We start from the raw sequence: 17,580 nt of genomic DNA, 5'->3' as shown, positions 1-17,580 counted from the left end.
ATATGTTGTTAAGTGATGCCACCATCTGGTGAGCTATCATTTGTCACAGCAGATTGTCATGACACCCTCCACCAGCTGAGCAGTCACTTCAAGGGATATGGTCTGAGCTCAGCTCACCTGTGTCTGGACAGATGCCCCTCTAGGGACCAGGGTCAGGACAGCTGCCTTGGGGTTAGCCAGGGTGTGTGAAGGAAGGCAGGCACTTCAGCAGTGAGCAGAAGAGACATGTGACAGTGAGATCCTAATCAAGTATGCTCAATGTTTCTCTTGGACTTTATGATTTCCCTATTGTGGCAAATTTTGTGACGTAGTGGTGAGGCCAAGCCACCTAAGGGTTGTTAAAGCCCTGAAAGATCTTGCCCATGCAATAGCATGAAGATCTTACTCGTATGGTGAAGGCATGACAAAGTGAACACTCAGCCAGGAAATATTAGCAAGGTCTGAATGAGTATGCAGGCTGTCAATTCAAGACAGGCAGTCTCCTATCACTTTTTAAGGTTATTTTTAAGTTTAAGTGAAGTGTGATAGAGCTTAATTAAATACAACCCTCTCTCCCAGAAAGTCTGTACTTGCTATGTCATACTGTGTGAAATTTATCTTCTGTCTCATGGTTATAAACCTTCATCTTTCTTTTCAGCTTCAGTTACTAAGGGGCCAAGTTTTGCCTTGCATTTTGTCAAAATATTAATGACTAATTTTAGATGTTTGGGTCTTCAGAGAGCTACACGTGGAAAGTTTTTTTATGTTTCACAGAGACAAGCACTTCTCATGTAGTACCTATTGCTGTGTGATTGATAGAAGTACTGGAGAAATGGGCGAAAGGCTTTGCAGTATTACATGTTACTTTCCATTTGCTTTCAGAGGTCTGTTGATTTTAAAAGGCTAGTTCATCCCTTAATACAGAATATCTGTTCTTCTCCATCTTTGAACCTAACCACATTTCCCAGGCTGTATATTAACTACAGTCTCTTGAGTGCCAGTTTTCATCTCTCTTCTTTCTTGTTCACATATCCAGTCAGAGAACTTAGTGTCACCGAGGCACATTCATCCCAAGCTCTGTAATCATCCTCCTGTACTGGATATTGTGTACTTTATACATCTTAATGCCAGCTGTCTGGTAATGATCAGCAATGTGGGACTGATTATTGACTTTCAGGAGAACTGTGGAGATTGTAAATAATACAGTCTATTAAGTTTGATGAAGAGATGTTAAACTTTCTATGATTCATGAAGCCAAGAAGGGTATTAGTCAAGAACAGACCTGTTGCTGATTACCCTGGCGTCTTTAGAGAACAATGTGTATTTCTCAAATCATTCATGAAATATTCCACCTCGTTGTAGAAAACTGATATTTGTGCCCAGCCAAGACACAGATAACAGGAGTCAGAGTGAAGAGACAGGAGCATGTGTCTTAGTGAAATTCCTTCATTTCAATGCCCTCTGATCTGCATTCCACCTTGAGGGTTCTCATATGAGTTTCTAAAACTCTAAAGAAGTAGAGCAATTTACCCATAATGACTTTGTTTAAGTTGGTAGTAGTATGTCCGAGTTTCTTTACAAAGGGTCATTTAATAGACATTTTTTCTTCTCTCTGCTGCTCCTTCTTTGGTTTCAGGTAAACTTCTCAACTTATTCCACTCTGCATGATGGCCATGGACTTCGGGTTTTGGAGTGACTTTTGTGTTTCTCTGTCAATAGTTAATGACATTACTATCACTTAAATCATCATGGAGAAACTAATTTTGTGTTCTGCTTTATGTGTCAGGATTATCACCAGCTATTGCAGGAAAAAATGAAGAATCACAGTCTTGGCACACAAAAACTTAAAATAAGGAAGAATAGTATCATCAGCTATTTTATTTTTTAATGCGATTATAAGTCTACCAATTCAACATATCTGGTCCCACCAGCTTAACTGCCTATATAAGCCACTGTACACATGCATATTTGTGAAAAAAGATAGGTGTGTATAGAAGTATAACAGGAATGTGAAATATGTGCGTGGGGTTCAAACTAAAGCAAATTCTTTCTGCTTAGCTTGCATCTCATCATTTGCATGAATAAAACTTTGCAAATTCCCCTGTGAGACAAAACAGGACTTAACCATGCCACTTGTAGCATTTGTTGGTTTTACCTCCAGTTTGTAAAACACTTTTCTATCCTCAGATGACAAAGTAGCAGGAGGGTAGACAGCTGTCAGAGCAGTTCAAATCCAGAGAGAGAAGCCAGGCCTTTTTATTTCCAGTCTTGTGTCCTGTGGATCAGTCATCTATGCAAGTATAGCTGAAGAGTCAAGAAAAGTGTATTTGCTGCATGTGGAGGAACAGGGTGAGAAACCAGTCATTACCACTTGTTAAGCGCAAGTGCTCTTTTCAACAGTTGTCCCAAGGTATCCCAAGGCAAACAGTCATGTAAATGATATAGAAGTCCCACAGCAGGACAGTTAAAAGCATATGCATTAAAAATAGCCTAACTGGCATGAGAATGAGAAGTTCATTGCAACACTGCTCAATTAATATTCACCACTGGGGAGGAAGGATAGCACCAGCATGGAAATGAGATCTTGTGCTACCTCCTTGGCTTTCTTATCTTTCTTAGCCTCAGCCCACATGAGGATTCATACCCTGACTCTGTCCTGGGGTGCTGTATGGAGGAGACCCAGGTACTCACCATGCTCTCCCCCACCTCCCCACATCTTTCCTCCCCTATGTCCAGGGCAAGGAAATGTCAGCATGCTTGCAGGAAAGTAACCACAGCAAGCAACATCCAGGAACCTGGAAGTCAGCTTAGCCATGACTTTCCTTTCCTCGGGCTTATTTCAGCATCTCTGTGGAGGGCGGTGTGGATAAGCATGTCGAATGTAATAGGAAAATGTAAGAGACATGAAAGTAAGCTGGAATTTGACATTGTGTGAATTAATATCTACTGTTTCTGACCAGTGATCAGTTTGTCTAGGTGGCATTTGAAGGCCTTGGAAAAGGATCATCTGTTGTGGCAGCTAAAGCAGCTGACTGTGAAGGTACTTCTCATTCTTGATTCTTTATTTTGATGGTGACTGCCAGCCTGTTTTGGTCTGAGGTAAGCAAAACTAAGCTGTCTTAAGGATTCAGTGTTCAGCGTATTGACACTTGATAATGTTTGTATCCAGGATTCAGCCTGTTTTAAACAGCAGGGTCATGTATCATTGAATGTGTGTGCATTGCATACCTAGGAAAAGCCACCTTCTTTATGTGGTATGCTGTTGTAGCTATTAGACTATCAGAATTTGTGTGGTGAGTATGGTATATTGCCCCAAATACAGATTTTTGGTTATTTTGGTGCTACTTATGCTGTTAATTCTTCAGCTTTTCAGGATTCCTGGAGGATAGGGATTAGTCAGGATTCCAACCAAAGGAGCAAGACATTAAAAAGGGGATGATAGGAGGTGAAAGGGTACGACAATACTGTGGGAAAACAATCGTTCCAGACCAGAGCTGATAAGTGGGAGTTTGCCATGCTCCTAAGCAGAGATATGATGTAGAAACAGTCTACTTCTGTACTTTTTAAGTCTATTATCATGCCAATTCTACCCCTTTTTACTGCAAAGGTTAACCAGTTCCACAGTCTCTTCCTATTGACTACCTCAAGCCTTATTCAAACTTCCCCATCCCCTTAAAAGTCACAGGAAAATTCTGTAATATAGGCTTATTGGAACGTGACTTGTAGTCCTCTCAGCTCTGGACTTATCCTAGACAGGTCACAGAAAACTACAGTTATCTTTGTTAAGTTGTCGCCATGCCTTTGGATGGATTTATAATACCAGGTTCTGGCTGGAAAAAGCCAAGTCCCAGTAACTAGTTCTGTAAACGCTACGAATTCATTAATGTACAGACAAATGGTTTTGGAAAGAAAATGGAAAATTAGAGTTGCTGTTTAGCAAGTAAAGAAGATGGCCTAGAAAATACCTTTGAAATTTTTAGCACTGAAAATCTCTTCAAGCTCTTGATGCTAAAATGAATACATTTAAAAAGTACAGACTTGATCTTTTCCAAAACCTTCAAAGTGTTTCATTATACACTAACTTTCATCAGTATACTTTGATTGTTCTGCAGCTGTGAATATGAAGAACATACTCTGCTATATTGTAGTTGAGTTCAATGGCTGTACTGACATCTACTGGTATAATAATATTTTTAACTGTTATGTGTGATATTTGAGGTAAAAAATTACAAGCTTGTTAGCTGTGGTATAAGAAAACATCAGTCTCTGCAAGTACTTGTTTTCCTTTTCCTTTTTTTTTTTGCATTAAAACAACCTACTATGCTATTGTGCTCACACCTTGCTCATAATGGAATACATTTTCAGGAACTGCATTTTCATTGTAATGAAATATACCATTGTCAGGGTTGCAATTTGAATATTTTGGTTGGTATTTTGGTTGGTTGGTTGGCATATCAACCAATTTTGGTTGGTTTTTTAGCACTCCCTAGTCATGCATTGAAAGGGACTGGGGATGCTACAGGCTAACTCAGTATTAAACAAATGTCATTGCAATGACATAAAAGGGATAAAACACAAATTTAATGGTAGAAACAGGTTTTCTGAGTGACAGTTTAAATAGCCCTAGTATTACCTCAGAACTGCTGTGTTATCACTATGACAGTACAGACATCCTGCAACACAGCGTACTCATGAGGACAGAAGGACATCCAACTCTCTCCTGCAATCACCTCTGACTGAAGTTATTTTGACACTTCTTGGAGGAGTTTTTAATTTATAGCTGGCCAAGCACATCATGAAATGGAATGAAATCCCATTAGAAATGAACATGCTAAAAAGCTGATGGGCAGGGAACAGTACACATGAATTATTGCTCTTCACAAATCATGTCTTTAAAATGCAAAAAGACAAACAAACAAGAACTTTTAAATGTAATAAAATTTCCAATGGAATGTGTCCACAGCCCTTTTACACATGAAGGAGGTTATGTCAGTCTTTTTTCAAACATCAGTCTGTGACCTTCTAATAGATAACTTTTGCTATATTTTAGATTTTTTTTCTCAAAACCTGAGGAAGAAAAAGGTATGCTAAGGTGCCACCTTTTAAATAATGTTTCATCACTAGATTTCAGGTCACATTTCACAAAAAGTGCAATGTTGGGAATGTTCTCTCTAATTTTCATTGAGTCCCCTGATTGCAGAGCAACATTTTTATCTTGACCAGAGGAAGGAGATGTAATGGGTGCTGCGCCAGTTCAGGAATGGAGAAAAAAGACTATGAAATGAGATCCTCTGAAATTTAATAAGAAATTTGTATGCTTTGTCTTTCAAAGGTTCTTTGAAATGGTCTGTGGAATAGCCTATTTAATAATGAAAGTTACAGGGTATGTATAGCAGCTGTTGCTTGACTTCTGTCTATGCTCATCATTAAATCTACTTCATTAACAAGATGCACAAAACACCAACATGACACATTATAGGACCATGCTAGGTTGAACAGAGCAACCCTTGAAACGGTTGATTGATGTTTTACCTGCAGACAGGAACTACAGTTTTACACACTTAAATGTGATCATATTTTTTATCTCAGGTTTTGGACTTTATCAAAACTGTAAGAAATTATGAAGTTTGAGATGGAGGAGCTGTAGTCTTGATAAGTGATTAAATGCTTAATTCGGGAGGAGAAAATACTGACAGATGTCTTGATTACCAGTAGCTTTGGACATAAGGATATTTTGTACATGTGAATATCTCATATTCTTTGTAAATTAAACATCATAATTACATTAGAGAAATCCTTCTATGCTTCAGTCATTATAAGGATACACGACCCATTATAGTTTGCTCAGAGAAAATGCTGACCAATAACCATGGTAAATGCTTTCCCTTTACTGATGTGTAGCTTTCTAAAACTACAGCAAATCACAGGCCATCTGGCCCAGTCTAACCATCTTGACATGACATGTCTCAGTGTGGAATTAGAGCAAGGCATTAGGAATATAAACTCATTTATAATAGATGGTTATTATTTTTAAAATATTTAAAAGAGTATGTGGAATTTTTTTAAAAGATTAATTTATTGTCACTATAGATAGTAACAATATGAAAAGCAGCTTTTAGTTGGAGCCCTCCAACTGAGTATTGCACAAATATTACTTAAAAAACATAGTTCTTTCGCAGTATTAATATATGAGAATTACATTCTTTTTATGTTTTTCAATACAAAATAATCCTTGCCTATCATTCAATAACCCCTAAGGCTGTGGTAATGGAAAATCTAAACTGACATTCAGAGCTGCAACTAGCAAATTTATTTAAGATATTAGGGAAATGCTGCTGTAACTAGAAAACCTAGATATTTGAAAATGAGAATTTAGTACTTCTAAACAGGCTTATAGCTTACCTTTTATTTTCTAGCTGTCAGAATATTGTGGTAGAGCTTGATCTTTGTACAAGGAGACAAAGGTGAGGATACTAGTTAAGTTGTTACAGATGCTTTTAGAAACTTTTTATAAAATTAGATATCACACTTAAATACCTATATGACTAAATCTTCCTTCACATGCCTTACATATTGTAAAAATTTGCCACCTATGGTCAAATCTACCACGTACTTTATGACTCTTTGACGGTAGACTTGACACCCCCTTAGACTGTTACTAAACAAAACAAGGGTTCCAGCATGAACTTGTCAATTCATTGATGCTGTGACCATGAAGGTAACCTTAGGCAAGCCAGCCTAACTTCCTCTGTAGTCTGGGACATCAGATTTTAGATCTGTTAGAGTGGGTTCTCCTGGGACAGAGTTAGTTTTCTTTCTAGCATCTAGTACAGTGTTATATTTTGGATTTAGTATGAGAATAAAGTTGATAACACACTGATGTTTTCAGTTGTTGCTGAGCAGTGTTTATACTAAGTCAAGGATTTTTCAGCTTCTCATGCCCAGCCAGCAAGAAGGCTGGAGGGGCACAAGAAGCTGGGAGGGGACACAGCCAGGGCAGCAGACACAAAGTGGCCAAAGGGGTATTCTGTACTGTATGACATCATGGCCAGCATATAAAGTGGGGGGGTGTTGGGGGGGTGGGGGGGCAGATTGCTGCTCAGGGAATAACTGGGCATCAGTTGGCGAGTGGTGATGCATTTTGCATCACTTGTTTTGTATATTCCAATTATTTTTTATTATTATTGCCATTTTATTATTATTATTATTATTATTGTCATCACTATTATTACTTTATTCCTTTCTGTTCTATTAAACTGTTCTTATCTCAACCCATGAGTTTTACGTTTTTTTTTTCAGATTCTCTCCCCCATCCCACTGGGTGGGGGGGAGTAAGTGAGCGGCTGTGTGGTGCTTAGTTGCTGGCTGGGGTTAAACCACAACAGTCCTTTTTGGCACCCAACATGGGGCTCAGCAGGTTGAGATGACAAATCCGATTGGAATGCATTAGAACAAATTTGTTATAGGCTTTCATTATATTGGTTCAATAGTTGCTGGTCACAATGTTCATTTATTTGCTCTCAAAATGGGTGCACTTGTTCTTGATTTAAATTTGCATTTCATAATACCTTACTTGTAGTATATGCTCCCTGTTCTCTTTATCACCCATGGGAACTGGGCTAAGATTATATATTGTTGTACTTCGTAACACTGGCTTAAGATGCGGTAGAATTGCTAGTCATGAAACTAATCTGCTATTTGTACTCAGCATTGCCATCACCTCTGTACTTCAGGAGCCATCTATCAGAAACTATTAATAATTACACCTTTTACCTTTTCTCCTCAGAAATCCAATCCATGGGCAAGACACCTCCCTTCACCTTCCCCTTCTCCTCCAGACAAATTAAAATAGCTCTTGAGAATCCTAAGGATATTCAAACCAGCATGTTCGTCTTGCTATGTCTCCTGAACATGTTCCAGGTCTTGTTTAAGGTTAAAAAACTATTTAAGAATACCACTCAGACATCTGCCCCAAGGCTGGAGAGTTATGAATGGCAGGGTGCATTGGATAGTACAGGCAAGTACATAGGACAGTGGGTACCTCCAATGTTTTGGAACTTCACCCCTGAACAAGTGCAGAATCCTGAAAAACTGGTAAAATACTTGGAAAAAGTATGCTGTCACCCTGGCAATTCCAGAGAGACACAAACCACTGCAATGTGCTGGGACCTGGCCATGCCTGCCGAGACCTGTTCAAGACTATTCAGTACCTTCAAGTGGAATAGAAGGTGTCTGGATCTGATGACAAAATGACAGGCACTGTGGCTACTCCAACCCCTGCAACAGGCACTGCAGCTGAACCAGAGAACCAACCTCTGCCAGTATCAGTCACCCCTATACACAAGAAATACACAAAAAAATCAGTTCACCTAGTAAGGGATGAAGATGAACCAGAGTCATCATGAGAACAGGAGGAAGAAGTAGAACCAGAGGTAATCACAAGATCCCTAAACCCTGAGTGAACTGCGAGGTATGCAAAAAGATTTTGGTGGTCATCCAGGTGAGCCCATTATCACCTGCCTGCTCCAATGCTGGGACAATGGGTAGCAATTGGCATTTGTTGTTCTTTGACCCTCAGGAACCCCACAAAAGAACGGTCCTGAAAGAGACCAGGCAGCGTAGACAGCTGTTTAATTTTCTCCATCTCCAAGGCAGCTATACCAACAGCCCACCAATACCCCTTTGGGTCCTTAAAATATCCCCTCCTGAGACAGTCTATGCCAAGGATGCACAGAGCCTCTGGGCCAGTCACAACGGGGAGTTTCTTCTGACCACTGCTGTGGTGTAGAGCACATTTTTTACATCTTGTCCTGCCTGGACTGGCCCAAAGGCTACTGCATGAACAATCTCCCATTTCATTTCTTCAAAGCCTTGCCATTGCTCAGGGACCCATTTGAAATTGTTCTTCTTCTGGGTCACTTGATAGAGAGGGCTTACAATCAGACTGTAATTTGGAATATGCATTCTCCAAAAACCCACAATGCCTAAGAAAGCTTTTGTTTCCTTTTTGCTAGTCAGTGGAGACATAGCTTTTATTTTGTTGATCGCATCCTTTGGGATCTGACAACATCCATCTTGCCATTTTATTCCTAAAAACTGGATCTCCTGTGCAGGTCCCTTGACCTTATTTTGTTTTATAGCAAAACGGGCTTTCACAAGGATTTGGACTATTTTCTTCCCTTTCTCAAAGACTTCTTCTGCTGTGTTTCCCCACATGATGATGCCATCGATGTATTGCAGGTGTTCCGGAGCTTCACCCTGTTCCAGTGCAGTCTGGATTAGTCCATGGCAAATGGTGGGGCTGTGTTTCCACCCCTGGGGCAGTCGATTCCAGGTGTACCGGACGCCCCTCCAAGTGAAAGCAAACTGTGGCCTGCACCCTGCTGCCAAAGGGATTGAGAAAAACACATTAACAACATCAATTGTGGCATACCACTTGGCTGCCTTTGACTCCAGTTTGTACTGAAGTTCTAGCATGTCTGGCACGGCAGCACTCAGCAGCGATGTGACTTCATTCAGGCCATGATAGTCAGCTGTTAGTCTCTCCATTAGACTTTCATACTGGCCATATGGGGCTGTTAAAGGGGAGGTGAGTTTTGCTGATCACTCCTTGGCTCTCCAGTTGATGAATCAGCTTATGGATGGGAATCAGAGAGTCTTGGTTGGTGCAATATTGCCACTGGTGCACCGCTGTGGTAGTGATTGGCACTTGTTGTTCTTCAACCCTCAGGAACCCCACAAGAGAAGTGCATTTTGAATCATCATTTTAAGCTTGGATTTGCTTACAGTTCCTGTAGTGATAGTTCCTAACTGATATCCTGAACCTGTAAGGAAGTTTTGTTTGTTGCAGTGTTTACAATCTAATATACCTGTTCAATCTGGCTGTTATATTTCATTGTCACATAACATTCCTGTTAAATTTGACTGTCACATTTTGATATCATTAAACAAAATTTATTTTTTAAATATATCACTTTTGGCCTAGTGTTTCTGTGACATTAACTGGCATAGTCGGCAAGATGTTGACTGAGTGGCTACTACAGAGGCACGGCTGTGCCCCTTCTCCCCTGGGACATGCCTGGGTAGAGGAGAAGTGGTATGACCCAGCAGCGGTCAGGGAGAGAATAGAATAACGCCACAGTAAAAGTTGGGATGGCAAGGGAAAAGGAACAGTGTGTGCTATCCTTGGCACCTGCCTAATTCAGGCACAAGATCGTTATAAAGATTTCATAAAAAAGCAACTAGACATGAGACAATCTAAAGCTAAAACAACTGGAGGCAGACCATCTAAAAAATACATTAAAGAGAGAAGAGGAGCATATGCATTTGTTAGAAGAAAATATTGAACTCATGCTAACACAAGCAGAAAAGCCCCCCAGTATTGTCCAAAACTGGAATTTGATTACAGGCACAGGCGAGGAGGATTGGGATGGGGACATGTGGGGATGACCTCAATGCAAATAACTCTAGAGAGATGGAGGAAAGGGCCTTAACGAAACTGACTTTTGAAATATATTGCTGTTGGCCTAATGCTTCTGCAACAGACAAGAAAGCACCAGGGTACACTTGAGGTCAACCCCTGTGGTTTTGGAGTTGGGGATATCAAGGATCCAACGCTCACTATACTCCAACTGAAGAAGAGGTATTGGCAGCATAGGAAGGAGTTCAAGATGCCTCGGAAGTGGTTGGTGCTGCAACACAGCTCTTCCTACCATCCTGACTGCCAGTGCTGGGCTGGATGTTCAAAGGGAAGGTCTTCTCTACACATCATGCAACTGATGCCACGTGGAGTAAGTGGGTCGCACTGATCACACAACGGGCTCAAACAGGAAACCCCAGTTGCCCAGGAATTTTGGAAGTGATCATGGACTGGCCAGAAGGCAAAGATTTTGGAATATCACCAGAGGAGGTGATGTGTGCTGAAGAGGCCCCGCTGTATAATAAACTACCACAAAATGAGAAGCAATATGCGCAGCTCACTGACAGGTCCTGCCACATTATAGGAAAGCATTGGAAGTGAAAGGCTGCTGTATGGAGTCCTATATGACAAATTGCAGAAACCGCTGAAGGAGAAGGTGAATCAAGTCAGTTTGCAGAGGTGAAAGACATCCAGCTAGACTTAGACATTGCTGAACGAGAAAGGTGGCCACTGCTCTATCTCTGTACTGACTCATGGATGGTGGCATATGCCCTGTGGGGGTGGCTACAGCAATGGGAGCAGAGCAGCTGGCAGCGCAGAGGTGAACCCATCTGGGCTGCTGCATTGTGGCAAGATATTGCTGCCTGGGTAGAGAACCTGATTGTAAAAGTACATCACGTAGATGCTCGTGTACCCAAGAGCCGGGCCACTGAAGAACATCAAAATAACCCGCAGGTAGGTCAGGCTGCTAAGGTGGATCTGGACTGGCAACATGAGGGTGAGCTGTTTATGCCTCAGTGGGCCCATGACCCCTCAGGCCATCAGGGAAGAGATGCAACATATAGATGGGCTTCTGATCAAGGGGTGGACTTGACCATGGATACTATTGCACAGGTTATCCACGAATGTGAAATGTGCTGCAATCAAGCAAGCCAAGTGGTTAAAAACTCTGTGGTATGGAGGGTGATGGCTGAAATATAAATAAGGGGAGGCCTGGCAGATCGACTATATCACACTCCCACAAACCTGCCAAGCCAAGCGCCACGTGCTTACAATGGTGGAAGTAACCACCAGGTGGCTGGAAATACATCCCATGCCCCATGCCACTGCCCAGAACACTATCCTGCGCCTTGAAAAGCAAGTCTTACGGTGATGTGGTACCCCAGAAAGAACTGAGTCAGACAGTGGGACTCATTTCTGAAACAACCTCATAGAGAGCTGGGCCAAAGAGCGTGGCATCGAGTGGGTATATCACATCCCCTATCATGAACCAGCCTCCAGGAAAATTGATACAATGGGCTGTGGAAGACTACACTGAGAGCAATGTGTTCTGGGACATTCAAATGTTGGGGTACACATTTAGTAAAAGCCACCTGGTTAGTTAACACTAGACGATCTACCAATCGAGCTGGCCCTGCCCAATCAAAATTTGATGTACTGTAGAAGGGGACAAACTCCCTGTAGTGTACATAAAAAAACGGCTAGAGAAGACAGTGTGGGTACTCCTGCCTCAGGCAAAGGCAAACCCATCCGTGGGATTGCTTTTGTTCAAGGACCTGGGTGGACTTGGTGGGTGATGCTGAAGGATGGGGAGGTCTGATGTGCACCTCAAGAGGATTTGATTTTAGGTGAGAATAGCCGATGATTTAAATTGTATCATGTTAATTGCTATATAAATCTCCCACTGTATGTCATCATTATTGTAATTGTTATATGCTATATCAATGGCATTACAGTAAGTATCACTTAGATTAATTAAGAATGAACTTTGCTAAAACTGAGCGAAGCATAGTAGTGATGGAACCAGAACTGACTTCAGTATGCAACAATCCAACACTGCACATCATCCCCCTGCTGTGTCCAATGTCAGCCACTCGCTGAAGCCCAATCCTGCTCTGCCAACTGAGTGGACTTTGTACCACCCCTCCTCCCCAGAAAGACTGGTATGACATATGGAGCCCAAAGTCATGGACTAAATGAACTCAATGGACATTCTATAGGGATGGCCCATTGACTAAAAGGGAATGATATCTGTGTATGTGTATATATATATATGTCAAAGGACAGGAAAGGTGATGATGATTAATTGGGATGTATTGGAAAGTGTGGGACCTGATCATGATGTAGATGGTACAGAATAAGGGGTAGATACTGTCCTGGCTGTGATAGAGTTAATTTTCTTTCTAGTAGCTGGTATAGTGTTATATATTGGATTTAGTATGAGAACAATGTTGATAACACACTGATGTTTTCAGTTGTTGCCAAGTAGTGTTATATACCAAGTCAAGGAATTTTCAGCTTCTCATGCCCAGCAAGCAAGAAGGCTGGAGGGTCACTAAACTGAGGGGTAGTTGGTCAGAGGGGGTGGATCGCTGCTTGGGGACTAACTCGGCATTGGTCGGTGAGAGGTGAGCAATTGCATTGTGCATCCCTTGCCTTGTATATTCCAATTATTTTATTATTATTATTGTATTATTGTTGTTGTTATTGTTTATATTATTATATTTATAATTATAATTATCTTTATTACTATTTTTTTCATTTTTGTCCTATTAAACTGTCTTTATCTCAGCCCACAAGTTTTACTTTTGTTTGATTCTCTCTCCCAGTCCCACTTGGTGGGGGGCAGTGAGTGAGTGGCTGTGTGGTGTCCAGTTGCTGACTAGGGTTAAACCATGACATGAGTCCACAGGAGAGACTTTTTACCAGGGCCTGTAGTGACAGGACAAGAGGCAACAGTTTTAAACTGGAAGAGGCTAAGTTTAGATTGGATGTAAGGAAGAAATTATTTACAATGAGGATGGTGAGACACTGGAACAAGTTGCCTAGAGAAGTTATGGATGTCCCATCATTGGAAGTGTTCAAGGTCAGGTTGGATGGAGCTTTGAGCAACCTGATCTAGTGAAAGTTGTCTCTGCCCTTGGCAGGGAAGTTGGACTAGGTGATCTTCAAAGGTCCCTTCCAAACCAAACCATTCCATGATTCTATGATTTTACATAGTATATTCGTTTGCAAAGATTATTGGTATCTATTTTAACAGAATATACTTTCTAGTTAGCTACCACGCTTCTTCCAACAAGGCATCCAAGCACCCAGTAAGGCATAAGCAGGCACTATCTGGCTGTTTCTAATGAAGAGTATGAGAAAATTATGTTCATAAATGTAATTAGTATCTTCTCTTTGTCTCATTGTTTTTCATGTCTTCATATTTAAGTCTCTAATAGGTTTTCTTCCATAATTTTTTTCTGAACTTGTATTGATCCCATGTAAACTTCTGTGCTGTGGCAAGGATCTCCACATGTTGCACAAAGAATTATCCCCTTCTGTTTTAGTCTAATTTGAGGTCTCCTAGTACTTGCAGTGCAAGAGACAATGAACTTTTGTTTCCCATCTTCCCTCTTTGTCCCATTTTCTGCTCTACAGTGTCCCTCAATCAGTGTTGGCTTCCTGTCAGCAAAGACTGTAGCAGCTATTATGGCATCTGCTGGGGAAAAATTTTTGATGTTGCATCAGTCTATTAATTTGTACATGTTCAATGTCAATAATTTTCACTAAAAACATTGCGTGTATTTTACTGTACTGTAAACAGTGGTGGTATGTTAATTGTCTGCATGCTTTGTGGACTGTTCATTCCCTGTAGTGTATATTTGATAATTACATTTGTCTACATGATGCGGCCACACGGGTACCAGGAGTAGGATGGTTACATTAGCACAGTGTACACCTGGGCTAAAATGCTTTGTTGCCCAGAACTAATTAGCTGAGTCAAGATACTGCACTAATGTGTATCTAGTGTTTCTGGTACCTAAGCCACCTCTGAACACCTGAAGCCAGGTTGCTTATCTCTGCGCAGCAGTACATTACGCCATGTAGGCATATCTGAAATGCTAGGTAGCAACATGAAGTCAGGACTGGTCCCAGCAGCAGCTTGAACCACCCTGGGGACCAATTCTGCAGAGAAACTACTAGGGACCTGACGCCCTTCCTGCTTTATGAGCTTGTAACAGGTTCAGCAAGTTGCAGTGACAGATAATTACACTATATGCCTCTCTTCACCTGATGTTTGGTAAATTTAGTCCTTAAACTTCTCTTAGTTTCTCTTGGGTGTACAACTGATTTATTTACAATTTTGAAGAGAAATTAAAAAACCCTTTTTTGAGCCATCTGCCAAATTAATTTGAAGTATAAATCTCTTTCACTGATTCTCTCCAAGCTTCTATGCTGAAAGTCTATCAATCAGATTTATTATTTCTCTCATTGGAGAAACACTTACTGAGTTTTAACAGATGTTCAAATTCCTTAATTTCTAGATTTTGCAATTCCTCCCCCCCCCCCCCCCCGGTCTTAATGAGTATCTTCAGTACCTCTGGGTTACAAAGCGTTTATGTTCTCACAGAAAATTTGATTTCTCAAATCTCCCATCAAGGTTGAAAAATCACTTATCCCCTGCCACATTTGTAAGGAAGATACCCTTGTAAACAATGCAGGACTGTCACTCCTGTACTTGGTATACACTCTCCTATCAGACTGTTGATGCTTATGGCTTAATGAAAGCTTGAGGCAGCTGAAAGTCAGAAGACAAAACTGGTATATATATTTTTTTTCTCAAAACTGTTTATAACTGGTTATAAACATGCTGTTCCTGAATAAAATTGCAAAGGCAAAGTAAGTCTTATTACACTACTGGAAGATAAATTTGCCTGTTCAAAGTATTTAGAGCATTTCCTTTACAGTTTGTACAAAAAGATTCAAATAAAGGTATTCCCAAAGCTGAGAGAATTATATGAAGTAAGAGATGGATGTTTTTCCTGAGACAGAAAGTAGAAGGTAATGAATCTGCACCTGGATCCAAAGAAAATGTGATTAGTTGGGCTTAGTATGTGCTTGCAAACATATTAGATGCCTGCTCCTTGCTATGGCTTCCAGGGCCATACACAGGCAGGGAACATTTGCTGCATTACAAAATGGTGCTGGGTCAAAAGCTGACTTAACAAGGAAGAATATAGACAAGACTATTCAAATCTTTCTCCCTCCTCAGACTGAGGCATTTCCTATCATGTAAAGTTTATGGATCATGAAGTTCTCTGGCTAGTTGATACCTGAAACAAAAGCTTGCTCCTTTTCGTGCAGCATAGAGATGTTCACATATACACAGAATAATTCAGTGGGCAGACCCTCCACCCGGAGTGTAGCAGACCCTGATTTAATTTTCATTCCTCCCTTTGTCTGGACTGAGGGCTCTCTTGATCAAGGGCACTACTATGACATTCCCAGGGTGAGCTAGGTTAAAGACTTCTGGTTTTAAATGTCAATAATGCCATGTACGAGGGCTGTGAGATAGAACAATCTTGGCATCAAATGCAGGGACTGTGGCCAACTCAGCACACCATTAGCTAAGACAGTCTAGGTTATTTTTGCAAGAAATGTGGGTTTAAATCCCTTCCAAGAAGGATCTTGATTCATTTGTCTGAGTGCCAAGTGGTACCGGGGCAGGAAGGTATCTTCTAAGAGAGGTCTGGGTACAGTCCTCAAAATCAGATAGAGAAAAGTCTGCTTTATGAATTCTAGCAGGCTGTACCTGAAGGTAGACCAAAAGTATATCAGAAAACAAAGATGGAGTCATCTAGGTAAATTCAATGTCACAAATGTAATGCTGATGGATCTCATCGTATGAAGACCCAGGCAGCAGACCTGGATGGGGGCTGAGTCTTTGGAGTAACAATAGTGGTAGACTTCTCTGGGTACTTAAAGAGATTTGGAATAAGGCTTTTTGATCTCTCCAGCTTGAGTAAATTATGTAAGAACTGTTTCTCTCTAATTTTTCTGAGGATAGTTTCAATACCCAGATCCAACATTTATTTCACTACAGAGGAAAAGGACAGTGGCATTATTAGAAAAATCATCTGCAGAAGACATCTGCAGTGAGGGTGACCTTGCAGGCACAGATGTCTGAAGGCAGCAGCAATGTTCCTGCAGTGAAGTCCACACTAGTTTTCACACATTGGGTCCCAGAAAAGGAGAACACACACAGTAACCTGGAAGAGGGAAGGAGAAAGGGTGCTTGTAGCCACATGAGTGGGATGATGGGATCTGTGCTGCAGGGCAGGTGGTTGCATGCAAACTAGTTGTCCAAACTAGTTTATGCAAAGAGCAGTCCTAAAAACTACAAGGGTTTTTCTCCTGCTGCCAGCTTCCTTCCTGTCCCTCTTGTCAAGTCTTTCCTATTGTAAAACACTCAAGGGGGAGGGGGAGGTGTAGGAACGTCTTGCTTGCTGTCTGCAGCAGCTCCTTTCTGCTGTTAGAGTAGCATTTTACAAACCAGATGTGTATTTTGGACCTTCTTCATGTTCAAGAACATCTGTGTATGTTAAGGTAATACAGGGGTATGAGATATAATAGGTTCAATATTTTTGTGCCCTTTACCTTCCCATGTTTCTGTAGTTGCCTAGAGTTCTTTTTTTCAAGGCTCAAGTTCTCAGATGATACAGACATGACAGAGAAGAGCATGGGAGGGAAAGGGTGATTTTTGTTTACTTGGGTTTCTTTTATTTTCTAAAATTACATTATTATTCTTCATTCCTCCTGCATACAAATTAGATTCAGAGTTCAAATATTATTAACAGCAGCTTTAAAATTTATCACTTTTCCGTTGTTAAATCCATTTCCTCTTGGTTTGTCCCCTTGGCAACAAAAATTAAAAGGCAACCATATGATGAAAAAAAAAAATTGCAGCTCATCTGAGCCTGTCTTCGCATAACACATTTTGAGATTCTGACTGGTTGTAGACCTGAAGTTGGCTCAAGCCAGAAAACTGGAGGCAGTTTATGAGTGCCTTGAGATCTTGTCCTGTGCTCTGCACACTGTATGAATCCTTAAAAGGCTGGAGAAAGAAAATGGAGACTTAGCCAATGACTGCGGCAACACCATCTAGCTAGAAAATGAACTGTTTTTCTGCATACAGG

The sequence above is a fragment of the Buteo buteo genome, chromosome Z, assembly GCF_964188355.1.
Source record: "Buteo buteo chromosome Z, bButBut1.hap1.1, whole genome shotgun sequence".
Classification (NCBI taxonomy): domain Eukaryota; kingdom Metazoa; phylum Chordata; class Aves; order Accipitriformes; family Accipitridae; genus Buteo; species Buteo buteo.
Note: the sequence above shows the minus strand (reverse complement) of the source record.